At 43.8% G+C, this 26,126-nt stretch overlaps 2 long non-coding RNA genes across 2 annotated transcripts; one reads left to right on the top strand and one right to left on the bottom strand.

The window, feature by feature from the left end:
• Positions 1 to 215: 215 nt before the first annotated feature.
• Positions 216 to 11,527, bottom strand: LOC121674487. The gene is made up of 3 exons (XR_006019633.1): positions 11,515 to 11,527; positions 1,975 to 1,977; positions 216 to 784 (listed from the first exon to the last, which is right to left on the bottom strand). It is a non-coding gene; the product is annotated as an uncharacterized LOC121674487 (long non-coding RNA).
• Positions 11,528 to 19,312: 7,785 nt separating this feature from the next.
• On the top strand, positions 19,313 to 25,793 carry LOC121674488. The gene is made up of 3 exons (XR_006019634.1): positions 19,313 to 19,477; positions 21,108 to 21,356; positions 25,741 to 25,793. It is a non-coding gene; the product is annotated as an uncharacterized LOC121674488 (long non-coding RNA).
• Positions 25,794 to 26,126: the final 333 nt, after the last annotated feature.

Genomic DNA, 26,126 nt, shown 5'->3' with positions numbered 1-26,126 from the left:
GAGAAAGAAATGGAAAAAAAGAAGTGTGCGTGGGGGGTGGGGGAACAGGGAGAGGTGACAGGGGTTAGGTGAAAGCACATCACCCATCCGAGGGTCCCAACGACGTCTCGTTGCTCCCCTCCATCCGGTCTGCTGGTGGTGAGGGTCCCCCGTTGCTGTGGCCGCACTGCCACACGCTGCCACACACCATGTCATGCCACCACACCACACACCACAGAGTGCAGAATCCCATGGATTAATATACACTTTGGGCCAGGTGGGAATGCCCATGTGCCTCTCTTGCAGGGGCTGGCTTGACACACTGTGCCTTTCAACCCGAGGGTCTGTTGCATCACCTCAGGGGCTCTGGTGCAGGGTCTGGGGGCCCCTGTGATGGGCCATGTCACCCCCTTCTGCTGTGGATAAGCCCCCCCCCGGCAAGGACCCCTCAGCTGGGCTCCTCTGCACAGTGGAGGATGGGCAGTCACGGCACCTCTGACCAGAGGCTTTTCCAAGATACCCAGAGCCTCTCTTCCCCCTGCCCTTTGGTGCAAGGGTCTGTGGGAGCCTGGCAGCTGATAGCCCTGGGACTGTGGTCCTCATCTTGGAAGGTTAAGCCTGTGCTTTGTGAATGTCGCCAGCCCTGGGTTGTTACTTTATCTTATCTTCATCAGCGAGCAGTGTCAGGCCTCAGGGCCCCATTCAGGTGTGTTAGTCTTCTCTGCAGCTTTTGTAATAAAGTTTTAAAAGTCCTTCATGAAAATGTTTAAGTCATAAAATATAATACTTCAGTCTCTGACACCCCCTCACCGTGGCAGGGTCACCCAGAGCAGGTTACACAGGAATGTGTCCAGGTGGGTTTGGAATGGCTCCAGAGAGGAAGATTCCACAACCGCCTTGGGCAGCCTGTTCCAGTTCTCTGCCACCCCGAATGTAAAGTTTTAGTTTATGGCCACTGCTCTTCATCCTGTCACTGGGTGCCACTGAAAAGAGTCTGGCACCATCCTCTTGACACCCACCTTTGAGATGTAATATGCATTGATGAAATCCCCTCTCAGTCTTCTCTTTCCTAGACTAAACATCCCCAGCTCTTGCAGACTCACTTCATTAAAGAGATGCTTCACACCTCTCATCATCTTTGTGGCCTCCACAGGACTCTCTCCAGTAGCTCCTCATCTTCCTTGTACTGAGGATCCCAGAACTGGATGCAGCTCTCCAGATGTGGCCTCACTAGGAATAGTAGAGGGGAAGGATCATCTCTCTCCACCTTCTGGTCACACTGTTCCCAGTGCACCCCAGCATCCCACTGGTCACACTGTTCCCGGTGCACTCCAGCATCCCACTGGCCCCCCTGGCCACAAGGGCCCTGCTGGCTCATTGTCAGCCTGTCATCCACCAAGACCCCCAGGTGCTTCTCTGCAGAGCTGCTCTCCAGTAGGTCAGGCCCCAGCCTGTGCTGGTACTCGGGGTTATTCCTCCCCAGGTGCAGGACCCTGCACTGGCCCTTGCAGAACCTCATTGGTTTTCTCTCTGCCCAGCTCTCCAGCCTAAAAATGGCAGCACAGCCTTCAAGTGTACCAGCCACTCCCCGCAGTTTTGTATTATCAGCAAATGTGCTCAGGGTACATTCTATCCCTTTGTCCAGGTGGTTGATAAAAACAACGAATAAGGCTGGCCCCAGGATTGATCCCTGGAGAATGCCACTGACTTCAGGCCTCCAAATGGATTCTGCTTTGCTGATCATGACCCTCTGACCTCTGCCATTCAGCCATTCTTGATCCACCCCACTGTCCATTCATGTAACAGACATTTCTGGAGCTTACCTACAGGGATGTTATAGGAGACAGTGTCAAAAGCCTTGATGAAGCTGAGGTAGATAATATCCTCTGCTCTCCCCTCATCAACCCTTCCTGCCCTTCCAATCTGATAGAGGGCTATCAGACTGTTCAAGCATGATTCACCTGTGTTGAATCCATGATGACCACTTCTGAAGACCTTCTTTTACGTGCTCATGGGATGTCATGGGACAACCTCCAGAATGATGTGTTCCATCACCTTTCTAGGGGTGGAGGTGAGTCTGCCTGGCCAGCAGTTTCCCGGGTCATCCTTCTCACCCTTTTTTAAGATGTGAGTAACACCAGTTTTCCTCCTATTCTCCATGATTTTTCAAAGATGATGGAGAGTGGCTTAGCAACAACATCTCCCTCAGCATCCATGGGTGTATCCCATCAGGGCCCATGGACTTATGAGTGTTAACTCTGTCTAGCCAATCTCTAACCCTCTGCAACCAAGGAGAAGTCTTCCTTTCTCCCATCATCTTTTCCTCCAAAGGTCTGGGTTTCTTGACAGCCAACACCATTAGTAAAAGATGATGAAAAGAAGGCATTAGGTAATTCTGCCTTCTCTGTGTCTTCCACCACCAGGATGCCCATTTGATCCATCACCGGCCCCATATTTTCCCTAAAAATATTTTCTTCTTCCTCTTGCTTTTCATACACTTGTAAAAGCCCTTCTTGTTGTCTTTGATATCCCTTGCCAAGCCCAATTCCAAGTGGACTTTGGCCTTCCTCCTCCCATCCCTGCATACACCAGTGATGTTCCTATAGTCCTCCCATGTGGGTTGTCCCTTTTTCCACATTCCATAAACTTATTTCTTCTGTTTGAGATTTACTTGAAGCTCCCTATTCATCTCCTGCCCCCTTTGCTTGGTTTCTTAATCATGGGGATACACTGGTCTTGAACTCAGAGAAAGTAATGCTTGAATATTGACCATATCTCTTGGACCCTCTTTTCTAGAGCCCTAACCCATGGGATTCCTATAAGCAGTTCTTTGAAAACATCAAAGTTGGCTGTCTGAAAGTTCAGGGTTCTAGTTCTGCTTACTTCTTGGCTTCCTCCATGCAGGATGCTGAGTTCCATCACCTCACAGTCACTACAGCCAAGGCTGCTCCCAACCTTCACATCTTCACCCAGTTCCTCCTGGTTTTGTAGTACAAGGTCCAACAACACACCTTTCTTCATCGTCTCCTCCACCACTTGCATCAAAAGTTTTCATCAGTGACCTGCAGGAACTTCCTGGACTGTTTGTGCTGGGCCATTTTGTCTCCCAGTGAGTATCAGGGCGGTTGAAGTCCCCCAGGAGAACCAGGGCCTGTGACCCTGAGGATACTTCCAGCTGTCCATAGAAAGCCTTATCAGCTTCTTTCTCCCGATCAGATGACCTACAGTAAACATCTACAGCAGCATCACCCATACTAGCCTGTCTCTTAATTCTTACCTATAAACTCTCAGCTCATTTGTCTGGCCCTGGGTAGAGCTCAATACATTCCTGTTGCTCTCTCACATAAAGAGCAACTCCACCTCCTCCCTTCACTGACCTGTCCTTTCTACAAAATACATTGCCATCCATGACAGCATTCAGTAACGTGAGCTGTCCCACCAGGTCTCTGTAATTGCAATTAGATCATGGCCCTGCGACCACACACAGATTTTTAGTTCTGTTTATTCTTCATGCTGTGTGTGTTTGTGTACAGGCACTTCAGAGCTGTGATCAAGCAACTGGCTTCCCTAGAGGGGGTGTAAGAAGAAAGGCCACAAACATGATCCAAATAAAGGAGAGCCTGACATACGGGGAAAGGTTGAGAGAACTGGGTTTGTTCAGCCTTGAGAAAGGAAGGCTTAGGGAGATCTTTGTCACCATGTTTCAGCATATAAAGGCTACAAAGAAGATAGAGAATCTCTTTTCACAAGGGTCATACCGAAAAGATGAGGGATAATGGATATAAGTAACTTCTGGGGATGTTCTGATTAGACACACGAGGAATATTTTTCACAATGAAAACAATCAGCCAGTGGAATAACCTCCTCGGGGAAGTGGTGGATTCCCCAGCATTGGACACTTTTAAGATTTGGCTGGATAGGATGCTGACCTATCTTATCTAGATCATGCTGCTACCGTCATTTTGCCAAGAAAGGTTGGACCAGATAATCCTTGAGGTCCCCTTTCAACCTGGTTTTCTATGAATAACAGCAATTTATTTTTAGAAAATTAAGTGTGTGCTCCAGGCAGCAGTCCTGGTATCCTCAGGAGTTAGCTTCCAATTTAATGTGAATAGTCCCAGCTGGAGAGCCCTTGCTTAGAAAAGTCCCTTCTCTGTAGACAACTTGACATACACAGGCAACTTTTTGTACCTTTTTTAGGGCAAGTGACTTATAAAATGCAATATGCATGAGAAAGGGAGAGAGATGAAAGCTGAATTATAAAGAAGGAGGAGGTCCTCAAGGCCCCTGTCGTGACGTAGGGGGGAATTTACAAGGTCATTTTGAACCTACTTTAGAATGTGCTGATGTAGAGGGGATGATGGGAACTCTTGGAGCCAACTGGGAATTGACTCACTTGTCCCTGTCTGCTGCTGCCTCCGCCTGTGAGTAATATTTGCAGCTCACCTTTTTCTTCTTTAGGCAGCTGGAACGCCTGATGCTGACTCAACTCCAGGGGATGGAAATGTAAGCCAGAATGAAGCCAGAGGTGATCTTGTTTCTATGCATGGGGTTTTATTTTTCATTGTTTGATTAGGATCACAGCCACATCAAAAGAATTGGAGAAAAAAGAAGGCATGGTATTTGCCCTTCGTGAAAGGCCTTTGGGAATTTTAGTTCTACCTATGGCGGGGGGGAGGTGGTAAAGTTTACAACTGGATGAGCCAATTCATTTCTTTCCCCCTCAGCTCCCCCCTTGCCATTCCCACACTTGTCTGAGCTCTTTTTGTAGGGAAAAGATAGGGGAAGGTGACTGCGACAGATGAAAGTGATGTTAGTTATGTCAGTTGCTGTTGGAAATGGAGCTGAGGAATCCGCCTACTAAGAAATACAGCCAGAAAATAATCTGTCCCAAAGAGTTACTGCAGTCTCTGCATAGGGCACCTGAAGAAGCTTTTGAAGGACGTCTTTTTTCTTATTACAGTAATATTTTTCAGGTTCACAAGGTGAGCGCTGTATATGGGATGCAGCTGGCTACAGTGATTAATGGCTCTTTCTGCTAAGAGTTCCTCTGCAGATCCTTTGGCATTTCATGTATTCAGCAAAGCTTATTTCCACTTAACTGTAGTCTCTCTTCGTGGCTCAACATCCATTTGGACCCTTATAAAGTTTATCTGCATGCTAGTTAATCTCTGCTGTTGGCAAAAGGTCTGCCTATGCAGCATGCTGCTGCTGCTTCCTCTTCCCTTGCCCCGGGCTTAAGATGATATCTTCTTACTAACATGGTCTAGCTACATCAGCCAATAAAATCTGCTTTTGAAAATTATATATTGAAAGCCATTTCCTCTGAAGCACTTGTTTGTTTTCATCTTAAAAAAGAAGTGGCATTTGCCAATTTGATACCGTGTTCTTTAGATTCCTTAAAGAGATATATTTTCCTCCTACAGATGCCAAACATGCTTTGCACAAGGCGGTGAAGTTACATGATTTAATATAATAGTATCCTAAATGTGATCCATTGTGCAGCAACATCAGTTTGTAAAGAGGAGACAGACAAGCAAGTGCAAGAATCTGCTTTGGAGGCAGAGCCTGCTGCTAAGCAAGAGATGGGGAGAGTTTCTCTGCCATGTGAATTTTTCTGGCAGTGACTGTTAGAAACCTGCAGAACGTGATAGGAGAGGCTTTAAGAGCACAAAGGATGTCCTTTATCTGTTTTGCCTCTCTTGACTGCTCCTCTTGTAGTGCTTTTTGTCCCTGCTGCTCTGACTGCAGTTCACAGTGTGAGACCTGCGGAAGAGGGGCTGTTCAGGACATTAGACTCAAGGTGCCTTTTAAAGAAGAAACAGTTGCTGGAAGTGTGGGCACAGGAAAATACCTTGTTGCTGAAAAAGAGGGTGATCCTCTCTGGCAGTAGGTAGGTGGTGGAGATGGCAGCTTGGGCCACTGGGTCAGTACCTTGAGTCAGTACAGAGAGTCTCTGTAGCACCACAGTGGTCAAGAGGTAGCCAAAACAGTCAGTCATCCTTTGTGCTTACACACCATTGTTATCCCCACCCTATCATGGGTTTTTGCTTGCTTAGTGGCACAGGCACCGAAAATCAGTTACAGATTTCTTTCCTTTTCTGGATGCAACTCTGCCACTCCATCTCATAGGAATTATTTCCAAGAGTTATTCTTCTCTGACTGTCCCTGCAGCCTGCTCTGCAGATACTGAAATATGTGCCAAATGCTGCTGTTTGCCATTTTTTGCCATTTTTGCCCATTTTATTTCAAGGCATGATCACACTTTTCCATGCTGAGTTCCCTGCTAATTTGGAATTGACCACAACAGCGCTGCCCACTCAGGCTGTGTTTTATTTATAAGTTACTCTCCTTTTCAAAATTCTCTGTGGGTTGCTCCAGGCTAACTTGTCTGTCTTGCTCTGCTTCTGACCTGCCATACAGCTAAATTTGGCTGGTGAGAGAATTGTCTTCTCTCAAATCTATGCCAACCTGTGTCATGTGCATTCAAACCTCAGCTGAAATATTTCCTCTCTTCTGCTTCCTAATTCGCTACTTCTTCCTTTGGTTATTATTATTAGGGTGACTAATATATTGCATCTGTTTCTTCCATCTCTGCTGTCTTCCCAGCCTCACTCTATAAGTAATTCAAGTAGAGGTGAGTAATGCAGAGGCAGTGAGCATGGTGGCTACTTGGAGATGGAAGATGGTGTACTCCAGAAGCATTAGTACTTGCTAAACACAGGACTGATGTCCTAAAGTACAACTCTGAACACTTGCAGGCTTTAAGGATGGCTAAGGGTTGAGTTGCGTCAGACAACCAGGATGAAGAAGATGCTTAATGCTCAGAATGAGAGACAAGTTCACCCCAGATGCAGACAACTTTGATCTAGGGTTTAATTCATAGTAGTTGTTGGGGCGTTGGTGATACTTTAGAGATCTCTCCTGGCAATGACCTTTGCCACCATTTGCACTGGTGTGTGTGTCTTTTGCACAAACAGCAGAAGTGCTCCTGTGTTGGATATCTGTGTTACGGGGAGCCAGAGGAAGGTAACAGAACTGTCAGATCTGGCAAAATTTGTGGCAGAATAGGCAAGTCCAACACATCCTTCAAATCACACCTTACAGACTGCAGTGCCTTTGTGTATGTTGCTGCTGAGAGTGGCATAGATAGAGAGATGAAGTGGGGAGGAAGGTTTCCTCCCACTACTTTCACTTCTGTACAGAGAAGGCCGAGAGAGAACCAGACAAAAATGAGATGTGTTTGCAAACACTTGGCAGACTTTGAAACCAGAGAGTGCCTTTTTTTATGTGCATGCACCTTTTCAGACATGCTTGTTGTGTGAAGGGGAGGCATTGCTCATTCAAACCAGGATGGAAATTTCAGTCCAATGGCTGGAATTCACATAACTGTCAAACTAAACAAGTCTGGAGCACAAGCAAAGGGGGCTTCAGAAGGTTAAATCTGGAAGCAAACACCACTACGTGCTCCAGGCTTTAAATTGTGAGTCATGAATGTTAAAGACTTGAAGGTATCAGCATAGCATGCTATTTATCACAAAACAAACAACTTAACTCACTGAGCACATTTATGGAGGTCTTGTTCTTCTCCCACGCTTGGCTTCCAGGCAGATGCAGAACTGCTTGTGTAAGGAAGAACTCCTTTCCTACAGGACAGAGGGACATGAAATGGCTAACACTGAAAGCAGATATTATTGCGGAGGTGCTCTATAATGAATCCACAATTATTCTCCACAGTCATCTCTTGAGAGTGCCTTTACTCCCACAGTGTATCTGAGAGCTAAGTAAAGAAAGGTGTATTAAGGTGAAAAGGAGCCCCACTGTGTGTACAGCGGGGCATCTCCATGCATGTTGTCTTCTGCAACACAGAACAAGGATGAGACGAGCAGAAACGGGTCCCAGCACACCTGTGCCTGCACACACTTCCCAAAATCTCATACCATAAGGTCCCCAGGGCTTCCAAGCATGAGGCATGGCTTGCAGATTCATCTACTTGTATATATTCTGAGGTAGTCATTCTGTAATTGGGTTAAGCGTTTTCCAGCTGACCCTCTCCAGCTTACCACAAAGCAAGGCTGTATTGCATCCAGAACCCTGGTGAGTAATGTTAAAAATAACAGGAATGGCAAACACTGGGCTGGGTTAGCTCCTAGGTTGCAAAGATTGCACTTGGTGGTTCTGCTGGAGTCTCCCAAGATTTTCTGCTTTTGGGATGGGGGGAACTGTGCCATTGTTGGAGTGTGGTAGAAGCCAGGAGGAGCAGTGGGAAATCTGATATCGCTGGGGCTCAGGGAGAAGCACTGTCAGTCTTCCCACTGCAGTGGCTGTGCTAGTTGTCAGTCCTGTGGGAGACACCTGGGTGCCCCCCCAGCTCCTGGAGGTTGACATTAGACACCTGTTCAGGTCCCTGTCTTCTCTACAGCATCCCTTGTGTTGTGATTTGAAAGTCAGCTCCAAAGATAAGGCTGTGTGATTAGTGTGTCTTTTAAACCAAAGTGTATCTTAATCAGTCTGATTTACTACCTGATTCAGCACATTAGCTGCAGCTTCCTGAGCTCCGTGGTGTAATGAATATGCATACATTCAACAGTTGCAATTAGCAGGCAGCCACTGCTGGGGAAAACAAACTACCCAGGGCCTAATTCCACCCTTCCCATAGTGACTTCAGTGGGACATTAGCTTAAACGCAAGCCCCTGGATCCATCCTACAAAGCAATGGTTAATAGGCCCCCATGTTTCAAAAACCTATTTAAATAGCAAGGTGTGTGTCAATTCTAATTTTACCCGAATGAGTTTGCCTATTCCTCGGTGGCCCAGGCAGGCAAATTGAAAGTACAGAGCACGTACAGTACAGTACAGTACATACGTCAGTGTTTGTTTCGGGACTGGTCATTTGGGTAAGCTGCCTCCTCTTGCTGAAAGACATAGAATTAATTAGCAAACTTCAAGAAAATAAAAGGGTTAAGCCTTTCCTTTGGAATTCCCAGCAGATAAGTTCAGCATTATGCAATTGTCATGAGAATTTATGAGGCAGAAGCTACTGGAATAACTAGGAAAAATATGCACAATTAAAATTATATTTCTGTTCTTGTCCTTCAGCTTAACCCCTTGGTGGACCATAAGCTGAAAGGTTTGCGAGTTTGTTTTTTATTTCCCAGAGGCTTTTCAGACAGCCTAACACAAAATTGAAGCTATGATTGGTACATTTAAGCCCTGGGTTTAAGTTCTGCTCACAGCCGACACAGTGATTTGCAAAGAAACACTTTCATACAGTTATTTCATAAAAATCATTTATATTTAATATAAATCTGTCAAACATTCAAAACCATATGTGAAGTAATTTAAAATGCTTAGAGAGTCATAGAACATTGTGCTTTATTGCATTCAGAAGCAGAAAACAAGGACAAGACCTGCAGCAATAGAAATCTGAGCTCAGGCTTATCCAAAGCTGAAAGAGATCCTGTTGCTCTGTACACACAGGAGAGGGAACTGAGTAGCACCCCTCCATGGGTCTGCTTCCCCTCTGCATGTGGCTGTCCCTCTCCTGTTCAACCCACACCAACCTCATCCTCTGAAGCTGTGTGTGGATTTGGGTTGTTGAGATTTGGAGAGGCTGCTGACCTCTTGATTAATGAATGCCTGTCCCTGCATCAAAATAATGTTTCTGTTTCATCTGGTGCTTGTCCCAAACAGAAGCTGCTAAGGATGGGCCAAGTAATAAGCTCTTTGCAGAGCATGGGACCAGCTTCTTTTTGTTTCCTTGGGACAGGTACTAGGTGTTCCAGGAAAAAGGGAAATGGTGGTTTTTCACAGCATGCTAATGCATCTGAAGATGGACAAGGAAAAGAGAGGAAGTAGTGCAAGTGCTGCCTCACATAAATATCTTATCCCCTTTACCTCCAAACTTTCCACCAATATTGCACATCAAAGCTAGCCTGTGAAAATTCAAGAAGACAGGTTTAACTTCTGGAAAGCTAAATAGTGAAAGGGAGACAAGATTAGGCTTATAATGACAGGATATTTTATACATAACTGTGGTGATATTAGATTCCTTCCATATGTGCTGACTCTGCAGAGTCACTACTTGCATTTATTTATTTTAATAAAAGGCAGAAGCTACATCTGTTTACAAATTAATAAAAATTTGTTGTAGTCATAGAATCTTTTGTGTTGGAAGGGGCTTTTAAAAGTCATCTAGTACAACCTCCCTGCAATGAGCAGCGAAATCTTCAACTAGAACTGGTTGCTCAGAGCCCCATCCAACCTGACCTTGAATGTTTCCAAGGATGGGGCATCTACCATCTCTCTGAGGTACCTGTACCAGTGTCTCACAACCCTCACTTCTGTAATCTAAATCAACCCTCTTTTAGTTTAAAACCATTACTCCTTGTCCTATCATAAGTTTGGTCCCATCTTTCTTGCAGGCCCCCTTTTGATTCTGGGAGGCTGCTCTGTGGTCTCCCCAGAGCCTTCGCTTCTCCGGACTGGATAAACCCAACCCTCTCAGACTTTCTTCATAAAAGAGGTATTCCATCCCTCCAATTTTGTGTCATATTTCTGATGCACAAATAGCATTGGTGGGAATTTGCCTGTGTGTCATTTGGAATTGAGAATCAGACAGGAAATTCAGGGCCAATCCTGATGCCTGCTGTCGTGCATTGGTGCTCTTTCTGTGGGGATACACAAGGGTTGAGGAGCAACCAGCTCACTCTCTATTGGGTTAGCCCTTTAGTAATGCGTGTAGAACCTTGCTGTATCACAGGTAAATTCACCTTGTCATGAGCTCGGGTCATGTCCAACACCACAAAACAAGAGATGGAAAATTGGCCAGTGGAAAAAAAAAGGGTCAAAATGGACTGACAAGCTATGTTGGAAGAAGAAGGAATAGAGAAGACTGCACTCTAAAATTCTGACCTGGCACTCCACTAGTTAGGGTACTTGGATCTCTATTCACACACAGCACTGTGTATTCGGGCTACTTGTGCCTGGATGTTGGTAGGACAGTTGAAGGAGGAATTTCTTTTCCCTGGTTCAAGATATTGGCTTACTTTTAGATTAAAGAAATGTGGTTTGTGGAAAGGAATATATTGTAAGGAATACACTGAATTAATTCCTGAAGGGCAGAGGTAGAGAAGGAAAAGAGATGGATGGCTAATACAGCTTAAGAAGGAGATTTATTTGGCAGATGCAGATTCCTGGTCAATTTGTGCTCTCAAGTAGATGCTGAGATGTCAGCTAGAGGGGAGAGAGAGAAAGGAAGGGAATTTAGCTTCATGATTGTGCATAAAAATAATATTAAAGCTGTCCTATAACCCTCTCCTATCCATCTCCTCCAAAATGTAAGTCTGAGTGGTTTGCAAAATCCTTTCAAATGAGCCTACCCTGGTTCAGACACTGGGAAGTGCATTGTGACAGGCTCTTAACAGCAGTAGGCACCATATGTAACTGTTGCTGCTCTTTGTGTATGTGCCATGCATACATATGCTCAGCAATGAAACATGTGTATGGTGACTGAATGAAAAGCAGTCCATGAACTCTCTCCCTTTCTGTTTGCTCTGTGTGAGGCAAGTGGATTTATGTATATCATGTGCACATACATCATGAGTGTGAGAAACAATCAGCTGGAGCATTTGAAGGCTGTTTTGTGGGTTGCCTGTCCAATTCCCAGAGGTGTGCCTTGCTAATTCTGTTCTTCTTTTAAAAAGAATAATTTTCTTTTTTTATTTGTTTTAGTTGCTCAAAAAAAAAAAAGAAAACCCAGCACATAGGAAATGCATTTTTTCTAAAAAAGCACAGATGCAAATGTAATGCGGGGAGGAGGGGGAACGAACCTCAAAATTAATTGTTTCCAATTCTGATACTGTTTTTGAATGTGGAGAGGACTGTCTGTGTCTCAAAGGTCTTCCTTACAGCTGCAGAATAGCTCATCCCAGGGTGCCATGTGGTTGTGGAGCCAACCTCTGTACATGACCAGGAGAGGCATGGTCCTGGGCAACTACAGGAGAGGTCAGACCCAGCAGAAGTCTTGAGTAGATATTGATGACTTGCTCTGTCTTCCAGTCTTTGCAAAGACCCTTCTGGGAATTAACACCACTCTTGCTCCCCCTTCTTACCAACCCTGCACAGTGAGTCACTCACTTGTGCTAGCAAGGAGTTTCCCCACCATCCTCTGCCGAGACACATTATCCTCATTTTACGGTCAGCAGCAGCAGCAGCAGTACTGCCACTCTTTCCTGGTACAGAACAAGTGACTCCCCTGGGAAAGTCAGTCAGTCTAATCAATTTCATCCTTAAGGAAAATGGGACTCCAGAGGCGGAGTGTGATTTGCCCAGGTTGGTGCGGCAAATCCTTAGTGGCACTTGGAGCCTGCGAAAGCTGAGCTGGTGTTTGTTTCTTCTCGGCGCCAGTTTGTGCATCGATCACCAGAGCCCGACTCACCTCACCAGAGTAATTGTTACCTAAGCCTGTATGGCTGGCTGCTCTCCGTGCTCCTGCATGCTCCCTGTGCATATACATTGCCTGATGAATGCACACCCTGTTGAGTGTTATTGCTTTCTTAATGCGCTGCAATTTTCCCCCCGATATTCTAACTGAGAATGACTGTTGCTGTAGAACGTCCTCCCTCCAGTTGCTGCAACCCATGTTTATTTACAAGAGCACATTTTACATCAGCTGTCACTGGGGTCTTACTGAAATAGAAGTTTCAAGTTCACAGAACAATAAAATATATAAATTACGTATTATAATTAACTGAACAGCATGAGCAAGCTTTCAAACACCAGACTTTGTTATGCCCTAATTATACACTGCACACACACCAGGCCTTAAGCACCTCTGCCCGTCTGTGCTGGGGACTGGGCACTGCTTCCACCCTGATTTCAGCCCAGCAGGCAGCACTTTGTGCCCCAATCCCAGCTGGTGCCAGGTTATGCACGCACGTGAGAGCTTGCACACGCTATCTGTCTTTTATTGCCATTCTGCACCATCCTCACAGGACCCCATGGGCAGGACCAGGAGGGGAGGAGAAGGAGAGGGAAATGTCATTTTCATTCAAAGCAGTGTTATTTTCCAGCCTGTACAGATTTGTAGAGAAATCCTGTCCACCCCTGAGGTTTGTCTGCTAGCCCTCTCTATACGGTTCAAGTTGCTGAGAGACCTTGTTCTTCTTCTGGAGAGAATGGGACAATTTTCTGCTGGAGTCCCCTCAACCTCCCACCTGGAGCTGTGTCACACATCCACTTCAGGTGTTTGCCCACACTGTGTTCAGCATCCAGAGTCTGGTTGTGGGCATCACCCATTACTGCCCTTTAGGGGCTCCTGCAAACCTCATTTCTCCATGTCTACATGATGTGCTGCTTTGAAGGAGCTGAGCTGGGCCTCCACGGGTCAGGGGCAGTGTTTAACCTCCTGGCAAGCCACTGGTGTGCCTGCAGTTAGTTCAGCCCTTCATCATTTTGACAGGAGGTGATTCCACATGCACAGACCCCAGAGGAGAGGACATTGCTCATTTTTAGGTGAGGGCAGTCAATAAGCCTCTGGAAGGAGACTTAAAGCTTATGTCTTGCTCAAGTTATAGGCTGGAGAAAGTCAGAGACAGGAGGTTTGATTGACTGCAGCCGAGGAAACGTTTATGTGCACAGCCACCATATATTTCCACATCAGGAGCATCCTCAGGAAAGGTCACTGTGCTTAGGAGCTGAATCCTTGCAGTGAGGCTTTACAGGTGTTCAGGCAGCTTGTTAACAGCAGGAAACACAGAGAGTGTGAGCCCTTTTGTGGCTCATTAAAAGCCCAGGTGGATTTGTAAACTTGGGTCTGTGCTCTTTCTGACACCTGATTTTGGTCTTTAAAATGTGTGATCAGTATTTAAATCTGTGTAATGTGAATCTTTCCTTATTTCTACTTGAACACTTGATTTGTCGCTATAAGATAGTGTCATGGTAATGGACCCGCAACTAAGAGCTCCATGTCTAGATGTCAGGTAGCCCTTACAGAAACAAGACATTTGACTGTTCCTATGCCTATCCAGCCAAGACAACACCATATTCTAGGGTGTTGAACACTGTGCCTGTGAGGAGGTTTCTTGATAAAGCTTCATAATTAAATTTAGAAATTATAACTTGTGAATTATGATTCACATTGAGTAGGGGTTTCTTGCCATAGAGCATGGACATGGAAAGAGAGCATGAACTTTTGGAACAGTTCAGAAAGGTTAGGAGAGAGTTCAGTCTGTCCAAATCTTTCACAGAACAGCTATCACTTTTGATAATTTTTTAAATTGGGAAAAATCTGTTTTTTGAAATCTATGGCACATTTATTACACTTCTGGGGTTTATGATACTGCATTATATTATTGTTTTATATTTGTGCTTTATACTTTAATGTTTTGACATTATTAAAGCAAATTATTATTTTCTTGCTGGAGAAAACAACTAGCGAAACAAAATGTTCTGAGAGCTCCAAAATAATTTTTTATTCAGTTTTGCCATTGCATGGAAAATCTGAGAGTGCAGCTTTTGAAAAGAAAAATATCACACTTCATCTATTGGAATTCCTGACCAGAGCTACTGTAACACTGTACTACATTAACCCTCAAAAGATTAACAAGCATTTAAATCAAAGCTGACTGAATAAATTGTAATGAATAATTTATTCAATTAATTTCTCTTCTGTTTTCTCTTTACCTGTTTGTCTATTAATACATTGTAGCTAATTTAGTTGTTCTTTGAAATATTTTACCAATAATTTCTTTAAATTATCTGATCAGGAAAAAAAAATATTAAACTTAACAGAATGTGTTATTATAAATAGAGAATTTGAAAGGGAATTTTATAGTACCATAGGATGTAGATATTCTTGGACTGCTTATTGCAAAAAGGAGAATATTATCTGAAACCCACAGGTGCTTGAAATAATTTCTATTTTGACATTTCCTGGTTTCATTTCTATTTTTATGTATAAGAAAAATAATATGTAAGAGAGTCTCAAGCTGTCGGTGGGTGTTCAAAAACAAGTCATGGGATGCATTTGATATTCAAATTTTTTTGAATTTGCATTTATAAGATACATAGCCCCTGTTTATTCTCTGATTGGATGATCTCAACCTTCCAGACTATTTTCTTATGTGACTACTAAATTACATTTTAAATCCCAGTGTCCAAGAACATCTTACAATGTTTCAAGGAAGGTTTCTGCCCTAAAGCCACTCACAGGTGTTTTTGCTGTCAGTAAATATGGATGGAGAAAGGGTGGGGTTTTTTTTAACATCTCAGGTCTGGAAAGATTTCCTATTTCATTTTTCTAGTCGTAATTGCTAAATGAGTCAAGGATATTTTTTCTGGGAAGACAGACAGTAGTATTTTTCAATGTTTAAACTGACTTTACCCAAGCCAGTCCCTGCACATCTGTCACTAGGCTCTCTGTTTTGCTTTGAAGCATGGGGTGGTTCTTTGGACAGATGTCCCCACTCACTTCCTTCATTGCACTGGAAAACCTCCTTCAAACTTGTCCCTCACAGCAGTGGAGAAGTCACCCACAGCAGTGGGAGCCTGGCTGTGCCATGAGCCATGATGGTAAGGAACATTCCCAGTCTTCATTCTCCAGTTCCCCCAGCACTACTGGGATATATTCCACTGAGGTGGGAGGTGCATGGTAAATTAAAACATATATATATATATATATATATATATATAGGCAGGAAGAAGAAAGAAAACTTGCTTCCTCTGTGCTTCAGTGGTGAATTGGTGGTGTGGCACTTGGCTTGCTGGGGCTTGTGGGGGGTTAGCAGGCAGTGGGAGGGTGACAGTGAAGGCAGCAGCAGTGAGGAATGTGCTTTCTGCATGGTGGTCATCAGCACCTGACGAACATGAAGGTTTCTCAGGTTTTATCGTGCTTCCTTGCTTCCATTTGGTTGCATGAAACAAGACTGTATTTTTATTGTCTACACAGATTTTTTATTAATTAATAACCCAGCATTACTTTAAAATCTAATTTTAATTGAAACTTTTCTAGAAGCTAAAATAATTTTTCTCCCATCTTTCCCCATCTTTCCCTCACTGATTTGAGTAGAAACTCCTCTGTATAATGCTGTACCCTATTCCCACACAGCTGAAAATGGTAGCATGACTCACTGGTGAACAGGGATAATCTGCAATGTCCTCCCTGAGGGTCACTGCACTCCTCCTATGCCTAGAATACTTTTGTATTGCTTGGTATCCTCCCTCTGTTGCAGCTTGACTCCACTCTCTGAAACAAAAATGTTTTCTCTACTAAGACAACTTGTTCAGCTTGCAGTCAAAATTTAACCACAACAGTGATGGGATTGTGTCCAGAGAAGACTCTTCCTCTCAGGCAGGTCAGGGACAAGGGCCAGAGCCAGCATAAGGCCAGGAACAAGCCTTCACAGAGCGTCCTAACTACAAAGCATGAGGTGCTCACCTGTGCAACTGCTGCGGCAATACCATTTCTTCCTCGGGAATGCTGAGATTTTCAAACATAAAATAAAACTTCATGACACTGTGCCTAAGAAGCAGCTTTGCATCTGACCCACAGAGCTCAAGCCCTGGGGAAACTCAGCTATGTATTAATAATGCCTTTAAGGGCAAAATATTTGCCTTGGGAAAGGCTCTCTTTTTTCCATCATGTTTGAGAGACGATAAATATAGCTTCCAGCTGTAGCTTTCTTGAGCAAAAGACCATCCTGAACACACTGATGCCTGTGCAGGTGCTTCAATTGATTTTGAAGGGGCCAAGGCTTCTCCTCTTTCCCTGTTTAATTTTCCTAGGCAGGACTCCATGCACTCTTGGCACTAATTCAGTGAGAAAGAGCAGTGTGCTTTAGTAAAAAGAGACTTTAGGATGGTGTTGTCAATGCCAATGTGAAGGCAATTTAAGCAATTTTGACTTAAGAAATGGCTTTTCACATACCAGTAGGATGGTTCAGGAAAAATTAGCAGTTTCAGAGTGATTAATAAAAACTCACCTCTCATTTGGATCTTAATTAATTCTTCTGTTACAGGAGCTGCAGCTTTTGCTGTTAGCTGAAAGTGGTCTGACCTTCAAATAAAATGGCAGGTACTTTAGAAGGAGAAATATTCCAGGGCCTATTGGTATCATGGCACCATCTCTATGTGCTTTTCAGGCATTTGCACATTTCTCTACTGCCTGTTCTGATAAGGACCTTACTCTGAGCAAAATCTGGCCCTTAACAGCTCTGGGTTATTCAGCAGTTGTCTTGTGCTGTATGAATGATGAAACCCATAACAGTGGACATTGAGTCTACTCTGGTCATTTTAAATTACATTTTTTTTGTAAAGAGTTTAGGCTTACTCCTGATAATCTTTTCCAGTTTGGGATTGAAAGGCATTTCTCCAAAGCTTTTCAGTTCCCTAGAATTCTTTTGGTTGTTAATGTAACATAAGAAATAAAGAAAACCAGGACATTCCTTCTAACACCATCAAAGCATTTAATAAGAAATGAAAGAGGATTTCTTTTGTTCCTACAATTATGACTGTTGAAGCAAGCTGTGGTAGTGAACATTATCTGGTTTTCAATAATTTTGTTATTCGAGAGAAGCTTAGACTACTGTGCATACAGTTACAACCCGTTATCACAGGAGAACATAAGGCAGTGAATGCCACATGAGCAGCAGTCTCATGCAGGCAGGGAGAAAACAGTGATTTTTGTGGGGAAAGCATTCAATTAGGACATTAAAAATATCTGGCTTAGGTATGTCCCTCAGCTATATGCTTTTTGTGGGTCCTTGGAGGTGTTGTTTAGGGGCGAATCTTCAAAGACATTTAGGCATACAGCTCTCATGGGATTAAAAAGGACTTCACTGACTTTGTGGGCTTTGTCTTTCTGGGTCTGGTTTCCACCAGGTGATGAAGTTTATTTCATATCCTGTGTACTGCAATTGTAATCTTTGGACAAAAGGCACTTTCTCTCAGCATGTGTCATTTCATCAATTTCCAAAATGGACCCAGGGACCAAATATATGGAGACCAAGCAAGGATTGTACTGTACTGCGCAGGTTTGTGTGTGTGTGCATGTATTCATGTGCACACTGTCTCTCTAGTAACCTTTTCTGTCCCTTTCTAGCTTTGTTAGTGTCAAGGTAAAAATGCTTTTCTATCTTCCCTGTCTTCTTAAATGGCTTTCCTGACTTCCCGTTCTTTGTTTTTCATCTGATTTGAATCTAAGCTATGAAGGAAGATGAACATCTACTTGCTGGAGAGCATCACTCCTGTGAATAAGATCTATGTTTAAAGATGTTTCAATTATCCACAGAAACAAGTGCTTTTAAAGCTCTTAGATCTGTTTCCTTACGGATTTGACTTCTCATTTTGCATTACATTGCACTGTATAATGTGCAAAATATACAAAGGGCAAATTGGAGTGCTATGAATATGATTCTGACTATGTGCAATCTTCTATATTATACAACATGAAATTCGTTAAAAAGTTAAGACAAAAAATTATTTCAAAACAGGATGACAGAATGACGGAAGTGTCATATGACTATATGGAAAGGCTATGTCTGCATATCTTCATCATAGCTTTTCCCCAGCTTGCTTTTAAAAGGAAATTCTGGCAAATTTTAGGCAATTCCACACAACCCTTTGGTTTTGATAGAACCACATGAACAGAATCTGGTTCCATAAATCTTTTCTCAACGAAGTCCTTCTAAAACCTTAATTAAAACACGCTGTCTCTACCAGTGCTACAGGAAATCAGATAACAAAGCAATGGCACCCAATATGCTCCTCTAGATGACACAATTTCCTATTTCATTTACAGTCTTAACAAACGCTTCACTTTCTCTTCATTAAGTCCATATGCATCTCTCTTTGTCCTGGAGATAATATAACTGCTGGCACTGCAGGCTGTGCTTATGCAATTGTTATTTTTAAGACCATAAAGCACATGACACAGTGTTATAGGAGCTGCCCTAATGAAATCAACGGCTCTGTCACTGTGCTCATGATCATTTACACCACAGACTGATCCAACTGCTGGCACCGAGTAACATCTGTTTTGAAATTCAGAGGGGCCATCAAATTCTTCCAGAATTTCCCATCATTAAAGAAGCCAGTTGCCCCCATTATTTTCTTTCTTCTGTACATGAGATTGGTCTGAGTGTTTTAATTACCAGAGGAAGGAGAAAGTATGTCCAGCTCACCTAACATCTAAGTAGCCAGTGTACCGTGGGAAAAAGAAAATGAAAGAAAATCCAGCCAAAGTTCATCAATGTGAAATATTGTCAGTCTTATTTCTCTTTGTGTCCTGATCCTGTTTGCACTCAATGTGTTCATATATGAGTGAAAAGGAGATTTCAATCAACAGTTTATGCAGCATGTCCAGTTTTCATGCACTCATGCATGACCTTTTCTTACCCTGCAGGTACAATTGGTTTCTCAGTGACATATACCTTATTAACTTTTTCATGCTGGGATTGCACTGAAGTGATGCTGCTTTTACCCCCGGGAGTCACATCAGGTGAGAGGCTTTCAAATCACAATTTACAGAAATGGTCTCCTGCAGATGTCCTGAGGAGGATAAGAATCTCTTAGAGAGAGGAGAAACTGTCCATACCACTCAGAGAGGTGGTGTCTCATGGTTCATGAGCAATATCAATCTCGTGGGCCCTTTAAAGCAATTTCCATTCTTACACATTCCTCACCACTCTCATCTTTATTGTACTTTTCAGTGGCTCTGCAGGGCTGTGAAGACCCAGGGATTGCTTTTTCAGTAGCAGCCATTCAGCTTCACTGCTCCTCTGTAAAACTTTGTCTCTTCTCCTGGGAGTCAGCAAAAAGAGCATAGAGCAACCAGGAAGAGCAGCAGGGAAAATGGAGAGGTGAAGTAAAAGGCAGAATGACCTGTCAAGACAAGGAGACAGGGCTTTTCTCCAGGCCAGTCAGAGGGCCTGCTCTGAGCAAGAAAGGCCAAGGTTGATCAACCTACAGTGAAAAACAGCTAAGCAGCAGCAACACCATTTTCCTTAACTGGGGATCTGATCAAAAGCCTGCTTAGTTCAGTGGAAAAAGGCTTCCACTGAGATCAGTAGATTTTAGATCTGTCCTCCAAACATGTCCTATCTTTGGTAATTAAAACAGCTTTTGCTGCTTCCTGTTCATCTTAACATCACAGATCCCATGATTCTGTTATGGAAGAAGTGGACTTGCTCATGACTAACGGGTGGAATGCTGGCAAGAAAGTTTCTATTCCAGAATCTGGCCTGTAAAACTTATATTGCTAGTAAAGATGTGAGGGGAGGAAAACATATAGAGTGGTTCTCAGTCTCATGGTGAGCTTCCAGAACAGCATGAAGCAGCAAATCCCCAGCTTAGTGGCTGCAAAAGAAGTGCTGTTCACTTGGAAACACCATGAAACAGAAGCCCAGATATTTGTTACTGCCACTCTGGAAGTCCAAATGGCAAAATGAACTGCTGGCTTTCATCATCACTCCACCAATGAGCTCCTGCAAGAGCCTTTGTAAAGGAAACAGGAATTTAGCATCCAAGTTCCCTTCTGAGATCTCATGAAATATTGTGGGCATTAAGAAAAAGGATTGCAGAACTGTAGCTATTCACTGCTGTTTCTTTGGTCCAAACATCACTAGGAATATTATTTTAAGAGGGACAATTTGAGACATGAGGTCTAAATCTGACTCTAGGCTTCAGTGAGTAGGACCCAGAGACACCATTCATCAAAGCCCAGACCTGAGTCTCTTCACTGGCTGTTGCAGTGTCCCAGACCATGCTCACCCAGGGCTCGAGCTGTGCTCTTGAGTCTCGCCCGCCAGCATCCAGCGCATTTTGAATGCCTTTGTGATTCTGAGCAGTAACAATGCTCCCAATTGCTAACAACAAACGAAAGGGCCAAGAGTGCTTATTTTGGTGCCCTGTCCACATCTTTTGTGTATCCAGAGTTTTAATGTAGGTATTTGTAGAGAGCCAAAGGAAACCCACAGCTCTTTTTATACAAAGTGGGAAATTACAGAGAATAAGTCTGGGGAGTACATAAAAAGAGCATAAAACAGAACAATACCCTACTACCAACAAAATACTGTCCATCCTTGTCCTAACCATAGAGAAGTAAAGCAAATCTGTCTCTTTTCTTCCAGCCATAGATGTTTTGATCATGATCCACAGCTAACACTTTGCAATGCTCGAAGATACGGCTGGGCAAGGAACATCTGGAGAAGCCAAGTGAGACACCAGGACTGCATTGCCAAATCCCTGCAGGAGATTCCTACTGCATAAAATATTCCAGTGATCAAGCAGTGATTGCCCACTTGTCAGCGTGAGGGAGAGCTCTGTGAGTGAAAGGCAAGAACTACTCTCCTGGAAGGAAAGCTGCAGCTCACTTGCAGGTAAACATTGCTGAGCTGCCACCTGTGGCATTGCTGGGCTTGGTGTCATGCCGAACACAATGAGGCTTTTTAGCTATTAATGGGCAATTTTATCCATATTTTACATGTTTTTTCCTCTGTTCCCCTACTTGTCTAGCCCTCCCTCACAGTAAACCACTGCTGCTTGGTGTATGCCAGAGGGAGCAGTCTGTTTCAATTACTGTGGCAACACTACACCTCTGCTGATAACAAATAGCCATTGTGCTCCTGGCCCCAGGAAAAGGCACTGTAGGGAATTATGCCTCTGGTTTGCAGGCAATAGTTCAATTTCCTAATTTATTTTCAATATTCAAAATTTCACCCATGCCCAGTCAGTTTTCTCTGCCATCTACAGTCCCAAAGAAGAAGGGATTGATCCTACTTATTTAAGGATCCCAGCTTTTCAGGGGGTACAATGAGACTTCACATGTTTCTACATGAATAAGAGCACCAAAATTTAGCCCACCTTCATGTTAGTCAAACATGCTAACTGTTTACACAAAGATCATCTTCAGTGCAAGATGAGTGAAGCCTCACCATGACCTAGGAAGGAGAGAGATCCTCTTACTCCTCTGTATACAGTCAGGACAGCAAGAGGTGAGGTGGTCTGCTCAGGGCAGGGGGCATCAGGGCCAGAAATTGAAAGCCACCTCCTGACCTCCAGGTCCACAGCTTTCTGCACTTTGTTCTGTCTTCTCAGATTAAATGGTTGAGCACGACAGGCCAGCGTGAGCAGAGGTATAAAACAACACAAGCAAATGTCTGTGTTAGGTATACTGATGTTTGCTCAAAGTCATACTTACCAGATATCCTGTGTTAGGATTTCCCTGGATCACTGGCCATAATTCTCTATGTGCCAGCCTGTAATTTCTGAAAACACTACTTTTGCTTCTATTTTAAAGTCCCCTTTCCTATCATTTTCTCCACGGTTATCAGGGCTGGGTAGTTCTGTAAGAGCTCAGTCAGAGTGAGGGAAAATAGCAGTATGGGAGAAAAATGGAAGTGATGGCAAACTTCAAAAGGTTTGGAGGTTCAGACAGAGGTGTAAGCTTATCTGAACCTCTTTGGTGTGGAAATTGATACAGAATTTCATGAAAAACCTCAACTTTCTTGTAAGACATCTGGCAGATCAGAGCTTCAGCTGGTTTTGAAGTAACTTGAGAGTGACCTTTCCTGCACTGTTTCCATATTTTGTCTTCCTGTCCACAGCAAATGAGAACTGGCAGAAGCACACAATGGGTTTTGGTGTGTGGGGGCAGGCTCCCTGTTTCCCTGTCCTCTGTCCTTTGTCATCAACAGGCTTAAGGGCCCAGCCTGCTAACAACAAAATGCCCAGCCAACCAAAGTGCCCTTTTTAAGCTTTACAAGAATGTTTTTGGAGGTTGGGAGAGGAAGTATGCAGAGGTGAATAATTATTTCATGTGAGCAGGCTGATTTTTATGGGGGCCAGCAGATCAGCTGGAAGCCTCACAATGCAGAGTTGATATCAGGATAAAAACTAATGTGAAACTGTGCAGGATAAATTTCCCTTGACATACATCCCATGCCACTTCAGAGAAATTTCTGGCTTGCATGGATTGTAAAAAGACTACAGATTTTGGGCTTTTGTTTTTACACAAGACTACAAATTCCTGACGCTGTGATTGTTGCCCTTGATATGAAAGTTGCATGTTATGATTCAATGGTTTTAGCTCTCCTTAAAAAGCTCATTAATCACTGATTTTACATGTCTATAATTATTCTGCTGGAAATCTCAATCAATTTTTTTAGTGTGAGAGTCAATAGTTAGAGGGCTGTGAAATCTATTCATTATAAAATACTTTTGTCAAGAGTATATTACCAGGCTGTAAACACTTGTTCTAATCTAAAAAAATTGCGCAAAAAGAGTCTGATAAAGAAGGTAAGATTTAAGAAAGGGAAAGAAACAAAAGGAAGAGAAAAATCCATACGGCTGTTTTTAGTTACATGTCCTTTACTGAAGGTAGTGTGAGACACCCAGCTCTGCAGGCTTGGGATGAGCACAAAGCTACAGTGCTCCTCTCCTTTCTGCCAGCAGAGGGAAAGAAAAGGCTGCTATTATTCTCTCCTCCTTCAGATACTGCAGATGGTTTTCTGTCCCAGGCAAACAGCAGTGCAGCTCCTGATGCCAAAGTCTGTGCTCCAGACAGAGGTTTCTGTGCCACAAATGCCTGTCTAGCAGGTGTCTTTAATCAAATCCAGGTCTACTCTGTATTTTGTACAAAAGGTGTAATTTTGATATGAGAGGTTCCATTAAACAATGTCATGGTTCCTTTTGCTCTGAAACTTTGCAGTAAGGCAGTCCAAACCAAGCACTCTACCAGGTTCTGGCAGGGAGACAGCTACCACAGAAAATGCCATGAATTTGTGCCAGAGCTGGCACTGGAGCCTCCCTTGCTCTTGCCCCATTTCCTGTGGATGGGTTTGGTTGGAGGAGTATGGTGTACTTCCCAGCTCGCTGTCCTGGGCTGTCTGGGCAGGCAGCCTGTGACTGCATGCACAGATAAATTAGGAGCATGAGCTTGGATGGGGAGAGCACTCGTTTAAAACATGCTGGTATATGCATGGGTCTGCTTACAATCTGGGGCAATTTTTGAAGTCCTCAGAACTGTCTCCACAGCTCTGGGACTTACATTCATTTTCTAGCAGAGGGCTGTGTGTTGCTATGTGGAGAAACTTGGATGGGAAAGGAGGCCAGGATGATAAAACATTTGAGTCCCATCCAGCAGTGGGAATATGGAAGAGCTCAGTCCCTAAGCCCTGAACACCTCCACCTCCACTGCCTAGTACGGCAGAGAGTAGTCATGCTGAAAATAACTTTCCCAATTTAGACAGAGAAGTCTCTGGTGTGTCCCCTTACTCTCAGAAAGTAGGCGCAAGAGGAACAAGTCAACTGAGGGGAAATCTCTGGCTTCTCAGCATGTTGTTTCTGACAGGTGTGGGGCTGCATGTGTCTGCTTCGTAACCACAAAAATGGTTTTCTGCAAATGATTAGACATTTCAATACAGAGTTGTTATGGCTGGAGAAGCCCCTTTTGCAGAACTGGATCACTGCAACTGCATAAGCAGCTGATAACAGTATTTTTAAATGGCCAGTGATTCCAAACAGAGCAATAAAGCACATCAACAAATACTTAGGGAAACAGCCGTATTTATGAGCCCCAGCTAATGCCCCAGCTGCATATCCCCGTGGCCACTGTGCCTCCAGGAGCTGTGCAAATGGAAATCAGGACAAAGCAGCCTTCTGTAGTGAGGCACTGGATTAAAAACTTAATTTTTTGCAAGTTTCCTGTTTCTTTCTGTGGATGTTTCTGCTTTACAAAACAGAAGGTGAGAATCAAAGTAATTCAGACTCATCCAAGATATCTGAAGGATGGCCTTGAATGCAGTGTTAGAGCACTAGGGAATTAACTCTGTGGGCTATAGGAAGGTTCTAGAGCTTGAAGGCAGTGTTTCTTGAAACCTGCAGGTGTGCAGCTAAAGAGGAGGCCTTCAATGCCTCCCCCAAGTCCTTGAGCTCCACCAAGACAATCACTGTATATAGTCACCACAGGCTGTGGCCACAATGTTGATCAATTAGTAGTGTACAGTGTCTGGGGGAGCTGCAGAATCACACAGTCCAGAGGGAAGGGCTTTAGGGAGAGCTTACCTCCGAGCAGAGCCTGCTGAAGTCAGACCTGGCTTCTCTGGGCCTTATCCAGTCAGGCACTGGAAACCTTCAAGGATGGAGCCTGCACAACCTTTTTGGATAATCTGCATCAAAGTCCGCCTGTCTCTGTAGCGGAAAGGTTTCTCCTTATATCCTGTCTGGAGATGCCCTTATTCCTTTTTTGGCCACTGTCCTGTTCTATGATCACACATCTCAGTGAAGAGCCTGCTTCCATCTTCTCAATGACCTCTTTGGCAGGCTGCTGGTAGGTTGCTTTTTCCTTTGGGGTGAACGAGCCTTGTTTCCTCAGCCTTATCTCACATAGCAAGAAACATTGTGGTGGTCCCCTGCTTAGTTCACTCTGTTGGTCAACATCCCTGTATCTGGGAACACAAAACTGGACAGAATAATTGCCATGTAGCCTGACCAGTGCCAAATAAAGGGGAATGAAACTGAACTGTTATTCACCATTCTAAATTTAAAGAGAATCTAGTAGGAAATATTTTTAGTCCTTTGTGATTTAACATTTAGCTCAACCCTAAAATCAGAGTGAAGCCCAAAAGAATCCATGAACTACTTTTTTTTTTTTTAAATGTTCCTCAAAGCAATGCTAATAAAAAATTGCTGAAGATGTAAAAAGGATTCAAAACCATAGTAGTTCATCGACTGCAATTAAAAAATTCTTATCTTTCATTTCAGCACTGCTGGTTCATTTGTGCATCAGAGACCATGGGGCTGAGCAAGCATCACAGGTAAAGATGTCAGCTCTGAGCTATTTTGGGGAGCAGGCATTCTTGCCTCAGGACATCTGAGGGAAGGGAGCAGCCAGTTCAGAAAGGCATGAAGAAATAGGATGGCCTAGGGATTTCCAGACTGGGACTCTGAAGGTGTTCCTGAGTGCTATATTGCTAACAGAATTGTACCTTTCCGAGGGGGATATTAAACACAGTGCTGCTAGGCTGCTAATTCACCTTGGTGAGTTGGAAGTCTTCTTTGTGTAGCTGCTGAAGCCTGTCACTGGCACCTGAGACTGCTTCCTTAGGAATGACAGACTGTGGCAGTCAGTAATACCTCACAGACCAGTA

Source organism: Corvus kubaryi, unplaced genomic scaffold, assembly GCF_017639235.1.
Source record: "Corvus kubaryi isolate FWS band 111438036 unplaced genomic scaffold, C.kubaryi_AGA036_p1.0 68, whole genome shotgun sequence".
NCBI classification, from domain to species: Eukaryota; Metazoa; Chordata; class Aves; order Passeriformes; family Corvidae; genus Corvus; species Corvus kubaryi.
Note: the sequence above shows the minus strand (reverse complement) of the source record. Positions and strands in the feature narration are given on the sequence as shown.